This window comes from Erithacus rubecula, assembly GCF_903797595.1.
Source record: "Erithacus rubecula genome assembly, chromosome: 4".
Taxonomy (NCBI): Eukaryota; Metazoa; Chordata; class Aves; order Passeriformes; family Muscicapidae; genus Erithacus; species Erithacus rubecula.
The window spans coordinates 28,250,024-28,273,591 of NC_136686.1; positions in this window are offsets into that span (position 1 = coordinate 28,250,024).

Genomic DNA, 23,568 nt, shown 5'->3' on the forward strand with positions numbered 1-23,568 from the left:
AGCATCCTAAGAGAAATCATTGGCTTGAAAGAGTGAGGAGCACGTTGAGAGAGAGATCCCTAGGAATCCTAGCAACAAGCCTGTTACCTAAGATATCTGCTTGATGCAATTACACAGGTGTGGGTTGAGTACTTCTCTGCAATATATCTATTCAGAGGTGAGCTTGCTAATTCTGGATGTTTATTCTCAGTTAAGTACATATCCTCCTTGGGTATAACATCTGTGCATAATTTCCTTATCTGTAAATAAGGGGTGCTAAAATATCCTTCAAGGTTTGTGGAAAGTTTTTCCTCTGGTGCTTTCTTCTCAGTTGCTCAGAATTTGGCAACAGACTTGCCTGGAATTTTAGTTCTTGATTAAGATTATTCTTAATTGTTTAATAGAGTCAAAGTTATTGTTCAGATAAAATCTTCAAGTCCCTTTGTGCTTCAACATTGCCGAACATTGATAAATGAGAAGTTTTGTTTTTGAGAAGGCTGTATTCCTGATAGTTTTCTATACCAAACCAATTTGAGTCTTTTGGTATTATGATGAACTAGATAAATTTGTAAACCATAACACTGCAGTTATCAGAGGTGCATAAAAATTTGAAATTGAATGTATGCTGTCATATGAAGGATGACAAACAAAAGCAACCTCTTATCTTCCCTCTTCTCTCTGTCACCAAAACAGACTAATGTTAGATTCCCCAATCTCCTTACAACTAGAAAATCAACCAGAAGCTCATTTTGTGACTCAACTATATGTTATTTAGGCTATGGAAGTGAGACAGCTGTTTCATTCTAATGACAAACCAAAATACACCCCAGTTTTAGAAATCCAAGTGGACAAAATCCTATGTGAATGAAATGTTAGGGCTAAACTATCACCACCTAAAAATAAACCACATCTTATAGCATAGAAATTATTTTCAATCAGCTTTTCAATATATTCCATTTTAAAACAGAGCAATGGAAAATTTATCTCTAGCAGAACTCACTGGGGAAAAAAAAAAGAATGAGGGGAATCAAATGAAGCTTTGTAAATGACTGAGACCTTAATTGGGAGAAGAATGTGCAAGATTTTTCCCTTCACTAAATCTCTGGTTTTGCAGGACTTTTGAGGTAAATAAAAGCATTATATAGAAATGCTATGAAATAGTTTGAATATTCTAGAAACATGAAAATACAAAATGAAGATATAGTAGAGTGTAATTTGTAGATGAAATTTTAAGTAAATTTATTATGTTTATTCTAGTAGTTATTAAGAAGCAGCAGCAGAATAGGTTCATACTGAGAGGATGAATGTATTGAATTAATTTATGAATCTTAGGAGATTAGTGGATATCATTATACAATTGGTTGCAATTTTTCATTTCCTAGTGGTCTTTAACAACAATGATTTTTTTCAAACTAATCTTTATAATTTGATGATAATAGCAGAAAATTGCTATTTAATTTTTGGTTTTCCTATTTTTGTTTTCCACTCCAATCTATTTTCACTTTTCTAATAAAAAGAGAAAATATTGACCTACAAAGAAAGAACTGGGGACTTTTTGCTTATTAACAATGGCCAAAAATGTATTTTTTGTAAACAATTATAATGCAAATAAGGTTTCATTTAGACAGTTCCCTTTTTTGTCATTGACCAGAAAGGTGAAATTAACTTTTCCTTTATGTTTCTGAAATGAATGTGTATTCAAACCAGAAATGGTATTCAAAGAAGTGTGTTTTTATAGTGTTTCCTTCTACATGTGTTTCAGTCTAAAATTCAAGAAAGAAAAGTATTTTATCCTTGAAGGATACTAGGTTTTGTTTTTCATCTGGTAACATTAGTATAAAGTGAATGCTCAATCTTTTATTAAGGTTTTGTATCCAAGTCTGGTTGTGAGGACAGTTTTGCCTGTGCAATGTCTGCTGGATTTTACTGTCTGTGCATGGGCAGGGCAGTGGCAAGGGTCAGGCTGGATTCCAGGTTCAGGGGTGAGTGTTGGGTGACTGTGGGTTGGGTGGTGAATTTCATTTTCTTCCCTCTAAGCTCCAGGCTGGTGCTTGTACTTCCTGTCAAATGCTGCACAGCACTGACAGTTTTGTCAACAGCTTTTATGTTCTGGAGGCTTTTGCTCTTTGTTATTGATACTTCTCAAGACAGACTTTGAGCTATTTTGGAGTAGTATCAAAATGTTTGTACTGTTCTTCAGATGTTCATTTGCCAAAAATACGCTGTCTGTCAAAAGTCGCTTTAGGATCCTGGATTCTTCCATTTTCATTGCTTGCCTAGCCTGATGCAGATTGGAAGTACATGATGTTTTGCCATTTGATGGGCTGCTATGCAAGAAAAAACAAATTTTGTCATATCCTGTTTGTCATCTGTAGCCCACTGCAGACTGATATTATCTGAGTTCTTGAGAAGAGTTACAGCCCAAAGCTGTAAAGGAAGCTATAAAAGAAGCAAACTACTCCTGCTTGTTGCATGAGTCTGTCAAGTAGCCAATCCCACAATGACCCTGTGATAATGTTACTGCAGCCTGAGGATAGACTTACTTTCGAAACTTGGATTTTATTGACAATTTTATTGTCAACTGCTCCTGGCCAAGGGAGACAGCAGCCAAGGAGAAGTCTGCTGGCCACTTTAAATGTAATTACCTTCTTCTGCTCCTGTGGAGGCTGGATACAAAGTTTTTGAAGACTCCTAAAGAATAGAGATACTAATTCAACTTCTTTAAGGATCCACTGTTTCCAGAGTTGCCAGCTGTCAAGCTCCAGGTGAGTGTTACTAGCCTTGGGCTACAGGATGTAGCAGGTGACGGTCAGGTTCATTGAGGAAGGCTGTTAGTACTGAAAATGAGGCCAGGGATGAGATGTAGACAGCCCAATTTAACTTAATTAGTGACAAATTCATCAGGAAGTAGTTCTTAGTCCAGTGCTTTTTGTTACACAGAAATGGATGACGGATAAGACCAGAGAGAAGCATTTTGACGAAGATCTTACGGAAATGTACTCAATTTCTATTTGTTTTCCTACTTATTACTCTTCAATTGACACATCTTCAGCTGGCAAGGAAAATGTGCAGGATTTTCAAATGTGTTTTCAAGACTCAGCTAAACTAATCCAAACTAACTACCTGCTGCTGAGGCAGCATTAGTCCTGTTCCCAACCTTTTGTCTGGTCTCATATTCTAAATGAGCCTTTAGCTTGTCTGATGCAGTCTGCAGTTTGAGGGAGTGAGGCTTGTGAAACTCGTGGGGGATGGCAGTGGTGATGCAGGTTTGGTTTGGTTTGGTTTGGGGTTTTTAGAGCCTGCCTAGTTTGCCGTGCCATGAGCCCATGACGCGCCGGTGCTGAGCGCGCAGCTCAGGTGACTGCCTGTGGTCATCACACTCACATGGCTGAACCACTGCATGCATGGGTGCATGTGTGTCAGGGGAGGGAGCTGTAGGTGTGAGGTCAACACAACACCTCTGGCTTCTCAGGATGAAAAGGAAAATTCACCTGCAATGATTGTTGTACAGGACGTGATCATTATCTTTCCTTTTTGCTGGAGCAAAGGATTCCGTGTATGTGATACTGTTAGAGAAAGTATAAAACTAGAAATGAAGAAAGTGAATGCTAAATCAATCACAGAAGATTTTTCACATATTGCAGATATTTTCTTTTTAACTTACCTTGTTTTTCTCTCTTTTGTTGTTGACATGCTGTTTTTAAACAGTTTTCCTTTTCATCTATCCAGCATTATCATCTTGCTAACCTAATGTTCCATTTTGCATTTTATAATTATCAATCTGTTCCTTCATTGCCTGTCTTTCCTCCTTGGGATTCTAATCGACTTTTAATGGTCTATTTCTGCATTGTTTTTTGCTATATCTACTTCTACTTTTCATCTGCTTACTTTCACATGCATCTGGTCATGCCAATCTGAATTGTAGACTCTGCCACCCCTTTTTACTGATGTAAACACCCTTCTTTCTCTTTTACAAGAAGAATTCATGACTGATAGGTTCCTTCTTTTAATTTTTTTTTAGATCTCTGGCTAAAGTGTATTGGTCTGGAGTTTAGCTCAGGACTGCAATGGATTTCTGGACTGACAAAACACCTATGGAGTCTTATAGCAAAATGTGCCCCCATCTCTCAGGTAGCTGTTGCAGCATGGTAGAAGTGTGTACCCAGGCATTAATGCTGCCAGAAAATTATCCTCATCCAGGATTTCAGTGGAAATCTTTAAGGCAAAGCTAGCAAAAAGCCTCTAATACTGATTTGGGTCACTTCAGCAAATTAAAGTTACAAGCTGGTTTTTTTATCAGTGAAATTTCCACCAGTGAGAGCTTGCTGGATTAAATGTGGCCCAAGCTGGTTGTTACTTAGTTGTTTTCAATGTTTCCTGTGGGTTTTTCTGCAGTTTCCATAGCTGTCAGGATGGGGACTGAGCTGATGGTTGTGGGTGGAGTCCTTGGGGATGGCAGCACGTGGAGATTTCCACTCCTCTGGGGCTGGGGCTGACCAGCCTGTGCTGGAGGGTCTGGTAGGGTATGGGGACAATGACAAGGCTGTGTGGTACCTCACTGGGGACACTGGCTTCCACTTAGGATCAGCATGAAATAGCAAATCAGTTCTGTTACAGTTCTTGCAAATGTCAGTGGCAGTAAAAACAATTTTTACTTTTTTCCCAAGCTATTTTAGAATAGCTTTCTAAAAATCATCTTTTTCAAGTTGTTGCACTGATTTTCATTTTAGATCCAAAGCAAACATTCAGTTTTCATTGTAAACAACAAAAATCCTGTATTTTGTTCATAGTCAGAGAACATAATTTTCAAATAGTCTTTATGTACAGCCAGCAAGTTCAGCAATGGGCTTTGACTCCTACCTTTCCTTTGACAGATATTTGTCTTGTCCAGTGTTGTGTAGTTTTCCTTTTGGTTGTAGAGTGGTCTTTGGTATATTCAATCTGTCTACTACTGCTTCTGCATCTTGGACTAAAGGGATTTATTGAAGATGAGGGAATACAAATGAATCTGTTTCTGGCAGGGTTCAGTCTAGGGGAAATTTCCCTGTAAATACTAAAAAAACCAAACCCCAAACCCCAAAAATACAATGTTGTGAGTGAGTAGTTGTGAATAAGCCAGGTAAGGATGCACCATCAGGGCAATGCCTTTTAATTTATGTGATTTATCAGTGTGTACATGCATCAAAATAAAATACTCATGTACAAAACAAAACTGTGATGTTAGATGAAGCAGTTTGTATAGATACACATTTTAATAATTTTCCTCCTAAATTTCTCTCTTGAGAAGATGCTTTAAAATTGGTTTCTTCCTTGAATGGGGGCAGACTTTCTAAAACCTCTTGTGAGGAGATAGTTTTGTGTGTTTTAGTAGAAGTATCACATGTACTGAGTAAAACTGGAGAAAAGTCAGAGTAACTTGTTATTTTAGCATAAGGCTTTGGGTAAGGTGCAGGATGTCATGCTGTGCTGCAACTCTGTAATCTAGTGAAGGAGAAAGCTAATAATAATTCAGAGACTCTTTTTGTTTGTTTTAGATTGCACAGAGTTCACTTGGAGCTTCCATTAGCCCTTCACTGTTTTGTGAGCACCATGATCAAAATAACAGTGACATTTGCAGGATAAGTGCTTCACTTAGAATATTCAAAGAAGCAGTGTTTTCACATGTCAGCAGTCTACTTAAGCACCCTACCTGAATGACTGAATAGCTGAGCAAAATGCAATCGTGGGAGCATTGTCTCCTGATCAGGCTGTAACACTGTCAAACTGTTGTGTCCCTGTTACCTTTCAGACATCCTCATTACTCAGCAGGAGCAAGCTGTGGGCGCTGTGTGAGACCTGTGATAATCTGATCAATTGTATTTTAATGTTTGCCAGATCGTTTTGTTAACTCTGAAACTCTAATTCAAGTTTTCTTTCATTATTGTGTTGTATCTGCTACCTTTACTCACTAATAATTTGTTGAAAAGGGGAAAATTATCAGTATGAAGCTGATTGTGCCATCCTGACAGGGATGTTAATGAGAAAGTCAAAATCCTCTGGAGGTAGTTCTAAGCTTAGTGATATTTTTAAAGCTTAACATTTTGACAGCTGTCAAGTACTATCTGATCAAAGGAAGTGCATTTGATAAAATTTAATGGTTTGGGAGTCGCTTTAGTAGCAACATTAATTCTTCTTGCTTAAGCATTTTCATAAACTCCGTAAGTCCATTTGACTGCTTTAACAACAGTCCTGTTATCAGCTTATTGGGGAAGTTCAGATAAGTGTCCCTGTTTTGCATGTATACTCTGAACAACTAATCTTTAGAGACATTGTTTTTTAAATGGAAGACAAATTAGAATTTACATGCTTGAAAAAAAGATCTGTATTGTTTCTTCTCTCTGCACCACACTTCCTTTTCAAGTTGGCTGGAACAGTTTGAAGGGTAGAGCTGAGGGCAAGATTAGTTCACTTGCAGTTTATATAAGCAAAATGGTGCAAGCTTTTCTATAAAACTGTAAAGTAATTTAATGATGGTATTTATATAAATACAGAATTTTATATGTTCAATAAAATTTTGAAGAGTTGTCTAGGTAAGTCAACAAGAAAGCAATTTTCTTCCACTCCAGTTAATTTGTTCGCAGGGAACATATCTTCTGAATAAACAAGCAAATCTAATCACTATGACTTAAAACACAATAATCAGTTTTTAATATAGAAGTGTGTAGGAATCTGGTGTTCTGAAAACAACACTACATATATCATCTTAGATATGAGTCTCAGGCTGAGAAGTCAAGTCACATGTCTCCTATCCAGACTGAAGCAGATAGAGGGCAATGCTCAGAAGATTTTCAAAATATTCAGATTAAGTAATGGTAGTCTCTTAAATTCACAGAATTTTGTTGATGGGGGACATATATGAATTCAGTCTGACCTATTTGATTCTTACTTCTAAATGAGGTTGTTTTCATGTTGTTTGATAAAATAGAAAAGCCTGCTTCAGAACAAACCTGGCATTCTTATGGTTTAGATAATATACATTGCTAGAAGCATGACCTGTTTACTTCTTTCATGACTCTAAAATATCTGTTGATATTAACTACTTATCCAGACTCTGTATCCTATTTCATAAAGTTTTATTTTCTGTAGATGGTGAAGACCTGTATGTTTAATTTTAGAGACAACAAAATTAAGTATAATACATATACTGTGTATTTCCGCAGGGCCTTGGCCTTTATCAACTGAGGTAATGTGCCTCTTATGCTACTGAAGTAATATTAAGTGAAAATAACATCTCAAATCCAATTTAAAAGGTACTGTTATGGAGTATTTGATTGTGACTATACTACATCCACTCTGATCTGCTTCAGCACTTGAAGCAAGCCCAAACTACTGCAAAATTTTCTTACTGTTCATAGTTTCTTTAAGAGACAAAACACATGTTGAAGAGTGGTCTTTGGCATATTTAGAGGGTTAAGATCTGGTATGTATGAAAGTTTTAACAATAAATGGACTAATCTGCTAGGATTCATGGGGGGAAGGAGAAGGCAATTGTGATTTACTAGAATATGATACTCAATTTTATAAGTAACACAATTTTATAAGTAACCTGTGATGTGAAGTTTTAGAAGAGTGTGCCAAGTACAAAGTCTGTCTTTGATAAAAAGCATACATTTTCTTATTTCCAATAAACATGTGCCAGAGGAAACAGAAGCTCAGGTTTGATGTGAGGACAACTGAATAGTAATGTGACTTTAATGTGAAATTTGCAATATTCATTTTAGAAAGGCCTTCACTGACTAGTGAAGCAGGTATGCTGGGAGTTTTTCCCATTTTTATCCCTGCAAAAAATGTTTATAAAATCTTTTGGTTTTTAAGCCAATATAAAAAGAGGAACCTATTTCCATTGCAGCAAACAAGAACCCCCCTCCTCCCCAACAACCAAAACTCTCAAAATGATCTCTCTTTCCATGCATGTCCCTTATGCTTTTTAGATTGAGTGGTTGGGTGTTGAATTTTAATTTCAGCATAATTGGCAACTGTGCTAAAGTATATGTTTGGGATTTTTTTTTCTTTTTGCTAATTGTTGGCTGACATCCCCATCACTCAGTCTAATCTGTGCAAGCACATCCTTGTTTGAAAACAGAACTTTGCAGGTCCAAAATAGTGAAGTTTCTCAAGCATAGAGCAAATTGTAGAATAAAGAGGCATCAAAGTAATGTTAAATTACCTGCAAAGAAGCTTGTGTTTAGTAGTGTAAGCCTGTGTAAGGTGTCTTGTAAATCTAGTTGTTGATTTGAAGATTGTGTCTAAAACTTTTTTGTTTTCCTCAAGAGTCTGAAGGCGCTTGTGTTTTTCTGAGTATGAAATATGCATGTGGGCTTTTTAAAGAGGGTATTTGTTTAAAAACTTACCATCACTGACAGTAATTCAATGATTGCTCACTACAGGATTCTAAGAGCAGTAAAATAACAATTAGAGGATGAATGTTCTCTAAGGTACTTCAGATGGAGTTTTATTGCAGGTGGTAGATAAGGAAAAAGCCATCTTTGACATTCAAAAATTGGTAAATTTTTTGTTTTCAAATTCAGTGGAATTTGATCTACTTTATAACCCATGGCAATATCTTAAGGTGAAAATCTGTTTCCTACATGAAACTGCATTTACAGACTTTAGGAATCTTCAGGTTGCCTTGAAAATTGTCCATGCAATTAACCTTATTAGGGACTACAAAAACATGTGTTTAAATATCTGTTTGTTTTGAGAAGTTAAAACAGAATTACCCCTTCATGTAACCTGGTTTTTTTTCCCTGATAGTAAAAGAAGATCACTGAAACTTGTCTTAATGCTTGCCCATGTTTAAAACTGCTTTCACATGACTGATCGATAACATACAGCATGAATCCATGTTTTTAGACATGTAAAAATATTACTCTGTGGTATCAAGTGTGCAATCAAGTTAAAGTTGCTAAAGGTCACTGCAGTGAGCAGCCTGTGCATGCCCTGGTAACATGCAGCAGATCTGGAGTACTTTGTCCAACTTGCCTTTGCACTACAAACTTGGCTGAGTATAGACTTTTCTTCAAGAGTAGTCAGCATGGATTCACCAAGGGGAAATCTGGTGGCAGGATGGATCAATGAGGGGAGAGCAATGGATATTGTCTACCTTGGCTTCAGCAAAGCTTTTGGCATTGTCTGCCATAATATCCTCATAGGAAAGCTCAGGAAATATGGGTTAGAGTAATGAATAGGGAGGTGGATCAAGAGCTAGGTGAATGGCGAAGCTCAGAGGGTTGTGATCATCAGAGCAGAATCCAGCTGGAGGTCTGCAGCAGTGACATTGCCCAGAAATCAACACTGGGTCCAGTCTCACTCAAGTTTATCAGTGACCTGGATAAAGGGATAGAATGTACCCCTAGCAAGAGTGCTGATGATGAAACTGGAGCAGTGGCTCATACAGCTGAATGTTGTGCTGCCATTCATTGAGAGACTGGAGATCTGGGCAGAGAGAAACATAAAGATGTTCAACAAGAGTAAGTGTGGGGTTCTGCAGCTGGGAAAGAATAACCCAAAGCACCAGTACAGGCTGTGGGCTGACCCCCTAGAGAGCAGCTCTGAAAGAAGGGACCTGGGAGTCTTGGTGGATGACAAGCTGGCCATGAGCCAGTGCTGACAATGGTGTCCTGGGGTGCATCGGGAAGAGTCTGCCAGCAAGTCACAGGATCCTTTTCCTCTTCTCCACCCTAGTGAGGTCACAGCTGGAGTACTGTGTTCAGTTCCACAGCTGGAGAAAAACATGGAGCTCCTGGAGAGGGTCCCATGGATTGGGTCTGTCTGGGGGTTTTGAGCATCTCTCATAAGAGGAGAGACCGTGGGAGCTGAGCCTGCTTAATTGAGAGAAGGAAAGACTGAGAGGGGATCTCATCAATGCATGTAAATATCTGAAAGGATGGTGCCAGACTTTCTTCAGTGGTACCCAGGGACCAGATAGGAGTAATAGTTGTAAACTAAAACATAAGGCATTCTACCTGAACATGAGGAAGAACATCCTTACCTTGAGAGCACTGGAACAGCCTCCCAGGAAGGCTGTGGAGTTTCCCTGTCTGGAGACATTCCAAACCCACCTGGATCCTGTGTAACCTGCTCTACATGATCATGCCTTGGCAGGGAGGTTGGACTAGAGAATCTGCAGAAGTCCCATCCAACTCTATTCTGTGAAGTGCCTGTAAAAGCTTATAAAGGCTCACCTGTCTGGTGATGACCCATTCAGGTGTTCTCCTTGGCCTGTTCTAAATCCTGCTAGATTTCAATTAGATTTTAGAGCCTTTACTACTGGATAATTTTTACTAAAATAGAAGTTTGACCTTTATACCATTGAAACATTGTTGAAAATGTAGGAATGTTAGATATCATACAAAACGTGGGTTTTTTTAATGTTGGCTTACTGTTGGTAAACAATACGTGCCAGGGAACTCTGAAAAGATTCTAATACCACTGTGTGCCAAATGGCACACTTGAGTGCACCTATTAACACTTCTTTAGACCTTCATTCCTCTTGGAAAAAGTAATTTTCACATAAGAATATTCTGTGCTTTTTTTTTTTTTTGTCCTGAGCTTTTGTTTGTATAATGGAATGTAGAACTCTGCTAGGTTTCATTCCAACGGGGATTTTTGGGCCCTTTAGAGCCATTAGAGAACAAGGAAAAAGTCTGAAATTTGAAAGACCTGAGGAACTGTAGCACCCAGACTGCTGTTGATTGAGGGACAATTTATTGGAACAGTTTTGCTCTGATAAAGAAATGTGTGATTGGTCTGGTAGTCCTCCAGTACCAATGATCTATCACTATCTAGGGGAAGTTTCAAAAGGCTTAATGAGTAGGGCTGGCAATACTGAGTCATAAGAACAATAATCTATGTCTAATGCCCTAGAAATTGGTAGAATATCCAAAAAAGGCTCATTATAGTTTGAGTCTGATGCTTCCGTCCCTTCTGTGACCTCTGTGGGGCTCCCAGAATTTGTAGAAGCATCAGTGAAATACAGTTCAGGGCAAATTTTGCCTTTTGACAGAGTACCCAGGCAACTGTGCAGATTTTGCTCTGCAAGAACTTGCCATTAAAAATGCATTTAGTAGGCTGAGACATATGGAAGCTATAACACATCTGGTCCCTAAAGCCAAATTGTGTATGAAGCACTATTGGTCTTTTTTCATTCCTAAATGTTCTCTACTCTGATGGTAGATTAAATGGTTTGTAATGTTTCCCAATATGTTGATGTTCATGTAAATCAACACATAATCTATCAGCATTGTATCATTTTGTCTAGTGATATTTCTCACTATTGGTTTTGTATAGTATTGAATGCAGAATACTAGAGGAGTGATTACCTTAGTTACACCATTCTTTTAGTTTTAAAACATGAGGTCATTCTGATGCATTTTTATTTCTTCTTTAAAAACTCCATTGCCCAAAACAACAGCTGACAGTCATCTTAATGAAGAATTAAGACTGAGGATATGAGCACTTAAACAAGCGTGAAAGATACTTGATGATGTATTATAATGTTCCCCGAGCAAGAGTTCCTAAGAAATAAAAGGGAATCATAATGTAAAAGATAAATGTAAAGGATGGTAAAGAGAATCTGCAAACTTGATATATAGATATACTCTTCCTCTTGCCTGAGGCAACTTACCAAGTATAACACTGAGTAATTGTACTATTTTTGTTCTCAGAAAATATTATATTAATGATCAAATTAAATTCAAAAACTGTATTTCTACCTCTTGGATAACTATGGAAAGCCTTTTTGAGGTTGTTTGGGACAGTAGTGGCCCTTTATAGGGTCATAGAATGGTTTCAGTTTGAAGGGACCTTAGTGATCATCTAGTTCCACCACCCTAGCCATGGGCAGGAACACCTTCCACTAGACCAGGTTGCTCCAAACCCCATCCACCCTGGATTGAAAGCTTCCAGGGTTGTGACATCCACAACTTCTCCAAGCAATCTGTGCCTGTGCCTCACCACTCTTGCAGTAAAAAAAATCTTCCTAATGTCCAATCTAAACCTGCTGCCTTTTGGTTTCAAACAATTACCCTTTGTCCTATCAGTGCATGTTCACCCTGAATGAGAGAACATGTGCAGATCTCTCCTGAGCTGACAGTAATCACCTGGTTCCAGGCCTAAAAGGTAGTGTAGCTACAGCAGGAAGATGTAGCACATGAGGGTTTTTTCTTTGCATCAGGTATGCTGAGGGCTTCAGATTCAAAGATATAAAGTGTTTTAAGCCCCCATGGCTCTGACAGATTTTGACCTTCTTAAATAATACTGTTTGCCTACAGTGTCTGCTCAAGAGCAGATGTAGCATATTAGGATACGAGCTTGTCACAAGTCTAGATCTTATTGACAACATGGCTTTTCATCTCTGAAAGGGGACTGATTTAATTCACTTGCTAATTAAATCAAGGTTAATTAATTTAATGAAAAGACTGTAGTTTGATGTTGTACCATGTTCTGGCAGGATCAGATTGATGTTGCTGCTCCCTGATGTCCATTCCCACTGTTGACCAGCTTTTGACAGAAGTGTGGTGCAGTCAGTGCAGTGACCAAATTAAGGGACTGATCCCTCTGAAAAACAACTTGGTGAAATCAAACAGTGTTTCCCATCTTTTGGTATTTCTTATACCCAACAAAAGCAACTTCCCAGCCTTGTCTGCCCTCATGGAAAGCTATGAAATTATGAGAGGATGGGAAAAGCAGCAGGTGGAAAGTTGATGAGAAGGAATTTTGTAGTAAGAGAGCACAACTACAGATGGCAGGGAATGCAGAGTTTTTTCCCATCTCTTCCACTCAAGAGTTGAGTGGCTTTGAATTTATAACTTTCCTGTTGTCTGTAATTCTTTTAAAACTCTACCAAAATCTGAAGGAAGTAACTTTTTATTGGAAAGTGTTAGGTCAGAGGAGTGCAAATGTTTCAATTTTACACAGGCTTTTTGCCACTCTATTTTGATCATCCTGATTTTATGCTTTTACTTGAGACTTCTGTCTGCATTTAGTATGTTTTTGGTTTGTTTATGTCCCTTCATTCATTTGCTTTCAGCACTCCTACCTGGAGAATGTCGTATAAAGATCAGTTTTATAAGAGTATACTTGAATAATCCACTTTTGTCACCCTGTGAGTTATAGACCTTTCAGGTCATCACTGGAGTTCTTCCTTTCCTTTAGCTGAAGCTGACAATGCCTTACAGTCTGTACACTTTATGTTAAAAATATATGTTTTTTGGTTTTTTTTTTTTTTGTTTTTTTTTTGTTTGTTTGGGTTTTTTTGTTTTTTTTTTTTTAAGAATACTAGTAATGACTGAGTTATCAGCCTAAAATTGAGGTTGATTTATTCAACTGTAGTATATGGGAAGTTTTTTTCTGCAGAGAATGGGTTATGTGTAGATCCATGGAAGGACACAGGTTCATTGTGGAAAATGTAAGAATAAGTGCCCAGGCTGTTTTGTGCAATGATCGAAGCAGTGGTAATTTATCACTTTGGGATAAATTAATTTTTTTTATCCACACATCACTCAGAATTGATTTAGCATAAAAATGTCAAACTTACTTTATAATCTTGCTCTCATCAACATTACCTTGGCTGTCCAGTGTTACACTGACCTTCCAGTAATACATTCTGTGTGAGCAGTTGAGCTTGATTGATGATGTGTGGATTTGTAACAGCAACTGGGAGTAGGAACTATGTAGAACTGGGCATGAATTTGTTTAGTGATGGAAACAGTATGCACAGTGTATATACACTTTTATGTGGACTGCTGATATTGAATTTATCACTGTTCAGTTTATCACAGTTGCAGTTCACTTTCTGATATTGACATCACAAATAAGTTTTATTTACTATTTCATTATTTAGTATATTGTTATTTAAGGTGTCTAAATATACTCAGTTGCTTCTGTCTTTATTCCTAGTACTACAGATTTTGGATTGAAAGGGTAAATTAAATTAGTAAATTTCACTTTTCTCTCTGTACCCATCAATTTTCCCCATCTTTTCTGCCAGTATTCCCAGTATTCTCTTTATGCACTTTTTCTGTTTTCTGATCTTTGTTACCTGACACCACCCAAGCACAGTAAAGTGAGTTGCTTTCCATTGCTGCTGAGCAAAGCCTGGTTTCTGGGTAGTTGTATATATTTACAGAGAATGGTCATCACATAACTTTGATTTTAAAATTATAATTCTATGCTGGTAAGCAGTTCCACAAAGTACTTTATTCCCCTAAATGTATTCATTTTGTGAAATCATGTTTGTATCTGGGTGCTTTAATTTATTTTTAAAAGTAAGGAAAATAAAAATTCATTATAAAGACAAACATCAGTTTGTCCAACTGTTATCTGTCAAAAGCTAAGAAGCATGAGGGGTAACTGAAAGCAAGCAGGTGGATTTAGTCCATTTTTGTATGGCATTTAGTGCCATTATATGCATAGCTGCAAGTTATCCCTGTGCAAAATCTTTGGAGGCTCTTAGTGCTGATTAAATGGAGAATACAGTTTGAATATGATGAAATTACTAGACAGCTGTGGCAGAGTATCATCTTTGGAGATGTGTTTCCTTTTAATTAATGATGTAAAGAAGGAACTGACATTCTGTGCAAGATCCTGATAGAAGCTAAAAGATCTGGTGCTTACTCTTTAGCAAATACTGTATTTTCATTTACGAGTGATGGATCCTTAGGAGGCAATAAACACAGAATCCCACTGTTGCTGCCATTTTTTAAATTCATGTATGAAGTGCACTTCAAGACATGGTACCACAAACAAAGCTGCACGTCCTGTAGAGATCTGTAGAGGTGTGTATTCCCTGAACTGTTGTTTAAGTCCTGGAAGCTGATCTTTGGCAGGTTTCTTGACTCTGTGAGATCTTACATTGTGATTGTTATCCTTGTTTTTAAAAGCTAGGGTATTTATTTATTTATTTTACTTGAAGCTTTGAGCTAGGCAGCCTAGTGATTTCTCTAAGCTGCACTGCCTCTAATGTAAGCACCATGATATTTGTGAGGCCTGGAACATACAGCTTATGGTTTTTGAAGCAAGGTGTACAGTCAGTTTCTTTAATCCTTTTGGTTTTTAAGCTGCTCTGAGTCTGGACCCCTGGTTTCCCTGACTCTGAGCTTCAAAACTTTCTGCTTCTCTCTGGGTGAACAGAATATCAGTGAATTGGGATAAAAATTGTTTTTAGCTTTCTGTACAACTAGAAAGGACTTCCAAGTTTACCTCAGTTCAATTGCTTCTCTGGCATCTGTCAGACTGCTTTTGCTTTCATTTTTTTAGCTTCCCAGCCAAGTTAGTAATAAAGCTTGAAATCTTTCTCCTCATCTGAACCCACTTGCTGCTTCTATAGTTGTCAAATTAGTGCTCTGTACTAAAGTGTCTCTGTAGTGCTTTTAAATTTAAGTGTTAGTCTGTAGCTATAAAAAAAAAAATCCCTTTTGTGCCTGCCTATGCAAAAAGAAATGGGCAGAATTAATACTTCACTGATTGCTGTGAAAGACTGGATGAAAGACTTCTAATAATGTCTTCCTTGCCATTTCCCCACTTCTCTGGCCACAGCTAACAACATAATCACTGCCCTTTTGAACACAGGTCGAGATTACACAGAACCAGACTGAGCAAATGGTTTGCTGCTGCTGAGGCTGTTGCCTCCTGGCTTTCTTACTGGGAACTGTGAACCTGATCCTGGCTGAACCACACAGTTCACTGCACTGTTAGAAAATTAATCTGTGGGGGAAAAAAAAGGTGGGGGGGAGAAGTGAATTTATTCCTTATGATTTAAAAATCTATACCAGCTTACTTGAGAGAATTGGGCCCAGGAAAGATCCTGACTGCATTCCTGGGAGCTGAGAAACTCCAACAAAGCATGGATCCCCCCTGGCAGTGACTACTTGAACAGCATTATAATAAAACTTTCCTCTTCTCAGCAGATTTTTAAGATGGCCAATATGACAGTATGGGCTGGGATGATGCTATGTCTGTTGGATACTTAGGTTTGGCACAGTGCTTGCAGCAGTTTTCTACCTGTTTGATTTTCTCTGACTGCAGGTAACCAGACATACAGCTGTGATTTCAGCACACAAAATCAGTATCTCCTCACACAATGGGCTGGAGCCAAGAGCACTGTGCTATCTCTGCATAGTGAGAATGAATTCTTTGGTTGCAAACATGGTATGTCTTTGTGAGTGGCAAATAAAAACTGCTGCATTCTAAATTGCACTAGGAATATTTTAAACGGGTTTTACTCCCCACCATGATAAAAGTACAGAATTCTGCAACATGAAAATAAAACACCATTTGCAATGCCACTATGTGAACAGTGGATTGCTTCTTCCTACTGGGGAAAAAAAGAAGCCAAGAGCTGAAATATTTAAGCCAAAACATTTTAAAATGGAAAGTATTTTGCATTTAGTATTGGGTACCACTGCTATGATCTGGCCTACAACTCTGTACTTCTTTGTTGTCCTCAGAAACACTTCCTTGCTTTCTAATACTCCGGCATAATAGTCTAGGTTTGGGAATTTTGTTTTTACTTTAACTCACAACAGCATTCATTCTATCTGTCTCCTCTGTGCAATCCTACCAGTAAGTGCACTTCTGTCTCCTCTGTGCAATCCTACCAGTAAGTGCACTAACAGTGTGACCGGCAGGCTGTCAATCAGGTGATCATCACTTAAGTCCTTACTTCATTTTACTCAGGAGCTCAGTCTGCCATATTTTGCCAGACTGCTGGTATTGAGCTGCTGGAACTGACCCTGTTCCCTTCATGGATGAAATCAGGGCTTTTCACTTCCTCGTCTGTAGCTGTGTAGTTCTGCTGTCTGTTCAGCATATGCTAGTGCCATATGTGAGAAAGGGAGGTGTTAGCTTCTCCCTGCTCTCTGTGCTAACCTGGGAGGCTCCGGGTGATGTCTGCATGCATGTGAGAAGTACCGGCTGCAATCCATGTGCGAGCAGAGCTGGCTCAAGTTCTGTGCTGCGATCTCACAGCTCTCTAGATGGCTACTTAACAGCCCCACCCTGCTGCTTTTTTCCTTGCTGAAGGATGTATTTTAAAAGCATTCATACAGTGATTTTGTGTTTTGGTTTGTTGTTTTTGGTTTTCTTCTACAAGTTCATTAAACAATGTTTTGAGCTACAGTGTTATGTCAACTGCATGAAGCTCATTTATTGATACAAAATTGACTAAGGAATCAGTCTGTAATGATGATTCAAACCAGACATTCTTCAGAGTTCCTTTTTGTCTTATAACAAATATGGAGGTATGGCAATAAAGGACATTTTTCTGTAACTGAGAGGACAGTACAGCAGAGGGAATGGATTTTGGTGGTGGGAGGGGGAGAAGGATGGTGGAGGAGAAGCAGCTGCTGCAACATGCAATGCTGAAAGAAATGTCTCCCTGCTCTGGGAGTCATTTAAGTAGATAATCCATTTGCTTAGCAGGTTGCTGGCACCTAATGAACAAAGTTCACAACGGTGTGGAAGGCTCATTACACTGTCATCAGCAAGGAAAGGCCATCACTCACTCACTTTGGGAAAAAGGGGTTTGGCTTTGAGCTATGTGCTGAAGTCCTTAATTTCTTCTCACCCCATCCCAGCCTGATTGACACTATTGGAGGAGAGTGTGACGTTTCAGTTCTGACTTTTGTTGAGTTATCAAAATACTTGTTTGATTAGTTTTGTTCCATAGAAGGCATATTTCTGAGTAGGGGTTCCTACCCCTGCTTAGAAGCAGATGAAAAAGAAAAGTGTGGCTTCTGATAGAGAGACCAAAGCCCAGCATGTCCACACGGGGCAGAAGGAGGACACTTAGGGGATGGGGCTGTCATTTGGTGCATGTCTGCATATTTCTTCCCTTTGTTTTTTGTGCAGGCTTTGAGGTGTAACAAAGTGTTATGTATGTTTTATTTGCTTTTGAGCTCCTGTAAGCCACTAAGACATTAAGTAAATTATGGTAAAATTTCTTTGTTGTAAAGCTCTTAATTTCAGGAGCTGCATAAATGCATTGTGTTTCCTTTTTCTTTTAAAGTTAACTCTCACAGTCTAATAAGCAGCCACACTGCCTGAAGTATAACTGTTGAATTTTCTTTGGTTTCCCTAGCTGACAGGCTTTAGTGCAAATAATGCTTGGAAAAGTATGTAGCAAAGCTTCTTTCAAATAGATCTTACAAATGATTTGACAAGAAAATCTCTCTCTCTGCACCATAGAAACTCTTGACTTCCATCAGTGAAAATTGTAAAATGATGATAATTATCTGGAACTTTTTGGCTGTGCCATAAGAGAATGATAGTGTCACCTGACTAATAATTTTATTTTCAAGCTGATGATGGATTTTATAGACAATAATATATCCTTACCATATGATGCATATAAAGTAAATGATCATGTGCATGTATCCACCAGTCTTTTATAACTCCTGTAATTGGAAATAATTGAAAAACACCTGTCCCACATCTTGAAAAAAAAATGCATGTCTGTAACTTAGACCCTAGTGAAAAGATTTTGATGTTCTTAAGAATCCTCTACATTCACAAAAGAAAACCTAAATAGATTTTCTTTGTGGGAAGGAGCCCTGATGAAAAGAAGATGGTTTTGATATAAGTCATGATGAATGTCTTCCTAAGAGAATGCAGGAATGAAAAACACCTACAAAGGTCTAGGAAGAATGGTGCATCACATTACAATCTTTTTGTTTTGTTTTGGTTGGTTTTTTAAAGTGTTTTATATAAGTGAATTTTGGGCAGAATGTAACCATGGAAGAACATATTATAAATTCTTGTAAATTCTCTGACTTATTGATACATTTCAAACTGTGTGTTTGCTGGGGTTTTTACATGTTACACTTTGAACTTCTATGTCCTCTGCCCCTCCCATTACACCTGAAACTGGGGAGGGTGGGGCAGAGGAGATGGAGCTGGAAGTGGCAGACAGTTATGTTAAACTAAAACACTAAAACTGCTGCAGATCTCTGTCTGTTAGCAGCTATCTAAAAGGCTTTGAAGTTAATGGAAAGATTTCCACTGGTTGTATGTTTTGGATGGGATGCTTTGTGCATTCTTTCTTCTTTGTGTCCTTTTGGATCATTTACATAGTTAGTGTTCTTCATTAATTTATTGCCTCTTTGCTCATACCTGTTACAGGGCCAAGAAGGTACTGCTGGTACTTGTCATATAGTAAAATGAAAGTATATTTTCAGAACAGGTTGTTCTTCCATTTAAATGCATTAGAATTCATGAAGATTTTGAAAATACGGATTAATGTGAGCCTGTGATGTTGTAGAAGGAACTTTCTGTCCTTTCCTATAAGAGTTTAAATAATTTGTTAGTAAAAGGTAATAAAGCTGTAATCTTTAGGCTATAAAAATAATGCTTGTCATCTGCTGGTTCTGGAAAGTTTTAACTGTTACCTGCTTTTTGTTAGTGTTCTTTCACCTGAAAATATGTGTATTGAAGAAACCTGACCTTAAAATTAAAATTCAAAGGAAGGAAAAAGTAGGGAAAACAGAACCTGGCCAATTGTCTAGGATGTTTACTTTAAGAATGTCCATGGACTTAATTTTAATATGTGGGCAGCTCATTTTTTTCTATCCTCCTTTCTACCATCACATGCATGAGGGTGTGATGTCTCATATATGGTTCGTGTGTGGTGCATGATCATGATTTTACTATCTCCTTTTCTCATCACCATTTTTTTCTCTACTTTGTGAGATTTTGATTTTTAGTCCTTTAATGATGCATCTTTTGTTAGTGCGCTTTATTTCTCCTTTTGGTTATTATTTCATTAGTCTTCTGAGAGAGAAAGAAGTTTTTCAGTTTGAAAGAGTAGAAAGTAAAAAAAAAAAAAAAAGTTTGATTTGGGGAGATAGCCTGATGATCAAGGATAGATGGGATCTGTGAACCATGGAAGATAAGAACTCAGAAAACTATGAAATTTGTAATCCTGTTGCATGTAGCATGAATAAGGTGTCATACTGCCCAATCATAACCTAGAAGTACATTTTAGCAAATCAATATCGGTAAGTAGTGACCATTTAAAAAGAAATAATCTATTCAGTAATTAATAGTTTAAAATATTAGTAAAGACAATATATTTTATGCATTAAAGTGCAATTTTAAATGTGTGCCTCACGATTCAGATTACCTTGCAAGCAACATTAAATGCATCCTTTTGTATATGTCAGTCTTCAACAAAGTGTTGTTTACACCATGGATCAAATATGCAACATTAAAATTCATTATAGGCATATTACCCACTCTCATTATATGACAGAAGTGTGTCAGTGAAATTATCAGCCACAGAAAAGACAAAGATTTTCTTACCTATTAGTTGGAAGGTAGCAGCTGTTTGAGTAATTCCACAGAGGGATAACAATGACCAACTGACTTGCACGTTTTAAAGAAAAAATGATATCAAATCCTTTGAGGATGCCATATGTTCTGGGCTTTGAGGCAGGCTGTGTACGCTATCACAGCAATTAGACAGACTGGAGACTCTGCTAAAATTTTATCCAAAATGCCAGCAGAGAAGAATTTCTTGGGGCTTTTTAATTGTGAACATAGACATACTTATACATGCCATTATTTATTAGAGGATAAATTAAAGTGTAGAATTTTTTTCCCAATCATTTCTCATAGAGAACTATGTATAAATGAGCTGGTTTGGTGGGGAGTTTGGATTGTTTATTTTTCCTTTTTAGTTATGCTTGAATTTATTTAGGCTTTTTTTTTTTTTAATTATGTATGGTGGTTATCCTTTTGCTTACAGAAGAAACTGTGAAATAATGTTGCTCAGAATAATTCTAGCTTCCTTTGTCATTTGGGAATGGGGTCTGAAGGATGCCAAGTCTCCTCAAACAAACTTGGTAATTGCTACCGAGAGTTGAGCCATTCAGTTGATCAATGGATCCATCTGTGTGTTCTCTAGTTTGGTATTGAACTTCTGTAGTTTGATGTGACTTCTTGCCAGACCTATTGTGATTTAAGTAAGCTTGTATTGACCAGTTTACCCCAACTGGGCACATACAAATAATCTGTGCTGCTGTTGTGGGGATGGGTCACCCGCCAAGCTTCGGCTGGCTGAAAGGAAGATGCCTGTGTCAGGAAAGATCTATTTGAAGCCATTAGGAAGCAGAAAGGCCTATTAGCTGAAACTGCTGTGAAGATGTGTTGAGTCTGTGCAACACAGTCTCCAGAGAGCCACCAGGACGCATAACCCTCACTTAACAAGCTGAGAGATGGTTTGTCTGTGGATACCCATATGTACTCAGAGCTTCTGTGACCATTTTGAAACAAGGCCTTTTCTGCTGGGCAGGTTGTATTATTTCTTTGCCTCATAGCTGTCAGCAAGATCCACACTGGCACCTCACTCTTTTTCCAGTGCCTTGGTTCTGTTTGGCAGTTCACAAAGAACTTTTCTGACTCTATAGGCATTTTGGCATGCAGCTTTTATTTAAAGCACAAACCTCGTACGTGTACAAAAAAGCTCCTCAGAGCTTCATCATTCTGGGTCATGGTACTTTCTCATGCAGTATTGCAGTATTGCTGTATTGAGTACTGTGGTTGCCAGGTCCCCTTGTAGCCCCTCTCCTCTCCCTGATCCTCATCCAGAACTGTATTGAATCCCCAGATTAATCTCTGAAGTCAATAGAATTATTTAGGTTTACTGTTTGATGAAGTTAGAGACTAGGAAAAAAACAGTATAACCAAAGGCTTGCCTAAGAGCCAGTGCAAAACTACAGGCATGGAGTATGGAAGAGTTTGAGGTCTGGAATATTGTGATCTGTCAGATTTAATAGCAGGAGGAGAATGTAAAGGAATGATAGATCCTGTGTTTCTTTGTGATACAGTGAAAGAGTATAAAAATTGAATCAATAGTGACCATCCAACTCTAAAGGCAATGCAATATGAGGGCTAATTTATCTATTTGAGAATAAAAGTAAGCATACTTTCTGAATGGTTTAGGTTTTGTTTTTTCTTTTTGGGGACATTTTTCCCCATAGAAACAGATGTTTGAAATTGTAAAGCTTGCCATCATAGAACCAATACTGATCGATTTAAATGAGCATGTTAATCATAAGTAACGATGTCAAAGTAATCCAGTGAATACAGTTTTAAAGATACTTCTATACTTTATCATGCTTATTCTGCTGAGGGGCGTGTTGTATACACTGCAGAGACTCAGTAAGTAATGCTGTACTCTGAGATTCACAGATTAATTTTAGGTTTGTTTTTTCATTTGTTTAAAAGAAGCATCAAATAATGTTTAAAATGCCTGGTAAAAAAAGTGTAATTTTCTGTAGCCTCAGTATTTTGTACCCAGGTATTTATCTGCTGTAAAGGGAAAAAGGAAAGATTCTTCCCTTTATTTGTATGTTAGGAGTTCCTGCCTTTTCTTTCCTGATTCTCAGATGTTGTTAGCACTGACATTTCTGGAAAAGCCACAGACTGTCAGTGACTGGGAACATGTGATGTTTCTGGATCTGTCTCCATGACTGTGGTATCAATTCTTCAGGGCTCTTAATAGTCAGTCAGGCTGAATTAAGGACTCTGCTGTTAATTGCCATTCCTTTGAAATGCCTTTGCTGCTGCTGTGGGAGAAAAAAAGGCAGGGATGCAAACAGTCCTTGAGCAGTGGCATTGCTATTGCCTGCTTTATTGAGCCATGGCAACCACAAGGACAGGATCCTGGGCCATCTCCACTCTGAGGGTGCTGCCTGCCGTGTTTCATTGAAAAAAACATTTGACAGAAAGGAGGTGGCCTGAGGTGTTTGCTCTTGAGGAAAAATGCAGTCCCAAAGGGAAAGGGGGAGGAAATAAAATCCTCTCTGTGCTGGAGGCATTGTGGAGTGAGAGGATTTCTTCCCAAAGGGATTTCTTTCCTTTTAGGGAAAGGTTATTGCTATTTGTCTCAACAAAGTGATAGTAGACTATCTCTTTCACTTTTTACACAAGGTGTTATTTGCCAGTTATACATCAGTCATTTTCATCCTCAGGAAATTGCATGCAGTCACCTCTTACTCTAAGCCATGGACCCAAAGCAATGTAGGGCAATCTGGTAAAAAGGATTAAGTTTAGGTATTGTGATATCTTCTTTGTTACACCTGAGAGGTCTTTCCTGCTGAAATTAGATGTAATTGAAGTTGCTGCCTGGATACCTCACAAGCACTGTGCATCCGGCTGGGAGGCACTGCTTGCAGCACTGCTGGTAAAAGGGGTGTAGGGGGAATTTTGACAACTGGGTCCATTCACAGCTGGGATCTGAGAGTCATGATATTTAGGAAAAGATATTTGTACAGGACTACTGGGTAACAATTTGGTGAGGTCCTGGACTTCAGCTTTACTTCTAGTTCGGAAAGCCAAATGTAGCCCAGAATCTTTTAAAGGTGAGCGATCTTTAAGAAACTAAGCGAGTAAGCACATAAAGCACTTCATTGTCTCCCATTTTACCAGGTGACTGATACAGAAGCAGCATTGTATCAATAAGTATCTGAAAGGGACTTTGCTTATTCTAATAAACCCAGGGGAGAAGCAGGTGGATGTCAGTACAGGGGTAGGGCACAGACACAGCTGGGT